This window comes from Sinocyclocheilus rhinocerous, unplaced genomic scaffold, assembly GCF_001515625.1.
Source record: "Sinocyclocheilus rhinocerous isolate Xijiao unplaced genomic scaffold, SAMN03320098_v1.1 scaffold2412, whole genome shotgun sequence".
In the NCBI taxonomy this organism is placed as follows: domain Eukaryota; kingdom Metazoa; phylum Chordata; class Actinopteri; order Cypriniformes; family Cyprinidae; genus Sinocyclocheilus; species Sinocyclocheilus rhinocerous.
The window spans coordinates 874-4,443 of record NW_015663484.1 but is presented as its reverse complement, the minus strand read 5'-3'; positions in this window follow the sequence as shown (position 1 = coordinate 4,443).

Sequence of the window (3,570 nt, the reverse complement as noted above, 5' to 3'; positions counted from 1 at the left end):
TGGCCGACGAACTTGACTTGGCGCCGCTGGCAAGCTTAACATCTGGGCGGCCGGTAGGCTAGTCTTTGGCGTGGCCGGCAGCTGGAGAGAGCCACGGCCGGCTGCCTTGACTACGGCGCAGCCAGCACACTTCGGTGCGGCCGGCAAACTTGACTCAGGCAGGCGGACTTTGTCTTCGGCACGGCCAGTGGGCTGGGGAAATAGCCGCGGCTGGCGGGAAGGACAACGGCGCGGCCCATGCGCTGGGTCTTCCGAGCGGTCGGCAGGCTTGTCTTCGGCGCGGCCAGCGGGCTGAGGTGAGCCGCAGCTGGCGGGCATGACAACGGCGCGGCCGGCACGCTTAACAGTTGGCGGATCTTCCATCCGCGGAGACAAACAGGGGAGAAAAAGGAAAACAAAAAACTGTTCAAAAACGAAAAGAAGGAGAGAAGGAGCGCCGCTTACTGTTTTGGGTCAGTCGTTCTGTCACGGTTCACACACACGAGGAACACGGGAACGAAGGAGCGAGGAGACACGGGGCTAGATTAACAAATAACCAGACGCCACCCGATCTAAATATTCCCTCACAGTTTTATAGTAATGACTTTATGAATTTCTTCACTGAAAAAATAGATAACTTCAGAAATACAATAACAAATGTAGAATCAACAGCGTTTTGTAATTCAACTTCATTCATCGCACCAAAAGATAAACTGCAGTGCTTTACAACTATAGGAGAGGAAGAGCTAAATAAACTTATCACTGCATCTAAACCAACAACATGCCTGTTTGATCCTGTACCCACTAAATTACTGAAAGAGTTGTTACCTGTAGCAGAAGAACCGCTACTCAATATTATTAACTCGTCGTTATCTCTAGGTCACATCCCAAAACCATTTAAGCTGGCGGTAAGTAAGCCTCTTATTAAGAAACCACAACTAGATCCTAGTGAACTGGCAAATTACAGACCCATTTCAAATCTTCCATTTATGTCTACAATTTTTGAAAAAGGTGTGTCTGCTCAATTGTGCTCCTTCCTGCAAAAAAAAAAAAAAGATATCTATGAAGAATATGCAGAAACTGCACTTGTAAAATTACAAATGACTTGCTTCTTGCGTTAGACCAAGGCTGCATCTCATTACTAGTTTTAGTTGATCTTAGTGCTGCGTTCGACACTATACTGTAGATCATGACATACTCATAGATCGATTACAAAACTACTGTATACGGGTATTCAAGGGCAGGCTTTAAGATAGTTTAGATCCTACCTGTCCGACCATTACCACTTTGTTTATTTAAACGGGGAATCATCTCAATTAACACCAGTAAAGTATGGAGTGCTACAAGGATCTGTCTTAGGCCCTCTGCTATTTTCAATATACATGTTGCCCCTTAGTAATATTATAAGAAAATATGGGATTAGTTTCCATTGTTATGCTGATGATATTCAACTATATATTTCAACAAGACCAGATGCAACTTCTAAAAGATTGGATGACCAATTATTTTCTCCTATTAAATTCGAATAAGACAGAGATATTACTTATTGGACCAAAAAACAGTACACAGAATCTCTTAGATTACAATTTGCATCTAGAGGAATGTACTGTTACTTCCTCTACAGTAAAAAAATTGGGTGTTATATTAGACAGCAACTTGTCTTTTGAAAATCATATTTCCCATGTTACAAAAACAGCATTCTTCCACCTTAGAAACATTGCCAAGCTACGAAACATGTTACCTGTTTCTGATGCAGAAAAGCTAGTTCATTATTTCAGATAAATGCTGATCTTTGGATCTTTCTATTCATCAAAGAATCCTGACAAAGCTAGTTCATGCATTCATGACCTCTAGACTGGACTATTGTAATGCACTGCTAGGTGGTTGTCCTGCATCTTCAATAAACAAGCTACAGTTAGTCCAAAATGCAGCGGCTAGAGGCCTTACCAGGTCAAGAAAATATGATCATATTACCCCAATTTTACAGTCTACCTATTAAGTTACAAAACATCGGTTACAAAATATTATTTCTTACCTATAAGGCCCTTAATGGTTTAGCTCCTGCGTACCTAACTAGTCTCCCATCACACTACAATCCATCACGCTCCCTAAGGTCGCAAAACTCTGGACTTTTGTTAGTACCTAGGATAGCAAAGTCCACTAAAGGAGGGAGAGCTTTTTCACATTTGGCTCTCAAACTCTGGAATAGCCTTCCTGATAACGTTTGGGGTTCAGACACACTCTCTCTGTTTAAATCTAGATTAAAGACACATCTCTTTGGCCAAGCATTCAAATAATGCATCTCATAATCTTGTACTGCAGTTATATCTGATCAAATGCACATTATCATTCTTTGCTTGGTTTGAACATTTTGAAAATGTTCCTATAAGTTTGATCACAACATATAATCATTGCTGTTAATAGTGTTCACCATTTGTTTGAATACGTCATTAAAAGCATGATAACTGCCATACGGACATCACCTTGACATAGTCACCACTGATAAGCTACCCCTAAATGTTGTAATGGGACAAACGAGACATGAGACGTGCAGATCCATCTGCAGGCTTTTATTAGACAGAGACGTGGTCATAACAGCCATGGGTCAAACAATGGCAAATAAGTATATTGAGGGCAAGACAAAAGAGTAATCCAAGACGGGCGTGGTCGATCGGCGGCTAACAATATCCTGAGGGTGAAGCAAATGGGTAATCCAAGACAAGCAATAGTCCAAGCGAGGTGCAAACAATATCCAAACAGGGCAGGGCAGAAAACAGACAGGATGTGGCAAACAGGCTGGGATCAAGACATGGAAGAATCAGGCAATGAACAGAACTAGATCTCACTCACAAAAAAATATATACTTAGAACAAACTCAGAAAGGCTCCGTAAAGTTGCTATTGCTAGGGGAGAGATAAACGCTAACAATACTCGGCAGTTTGAAAGGGATCTGAGTGGGGGTAATATAGTGAGTACGTGATTGGTTACAGCTGTGTGCAATCAGTGCAATGGATGATGGGATATGTAGTCCGGGATGACATGCAACAGTTTGTGTTGTGCGAGAGTCAATGTACGGAAGTCCATGGACAGGATTCGTGACATAGCCCCCCTCCTCAAAGGAGCGGCTTCCAGGCGTTCCTAAAACAGTCAAATCCAGGAGGGTGGTGGAGCGGAGGCAGAACAGGGGGAGGGATGGAGGGCCAGGTCCACATGGAAGTGGAGAGACCGGGGACTGAGGCAGAGTTGGCAGAGCAGAGCAACCGACAACACAGGCAGTGCATTCATGGTCTCAGGGACCGAGGCAGGGAGCACAAGAAGTTCATCAATAGTCCCCCTGGTGACCATTGAATGGGCAGACAGCTCACTGATTGAAACTGGATAGGCAGACAGTTCACAAACAGGCTTACTGACTGGGACTGGCAAGGCAGACGGTTCAACAGACACATTTGGGAAAACAGAACATGCAGACAGTTCATCAATGTTCTCTATGGCAGTGACAGGGTTAAAGGGACAGACACGGAGTGCATTTATAGTCTCTGGGCTCATGACAGGCAAGTTTAAGGGTTCAAAGGTGGGTTTTTGGGCTGTGAT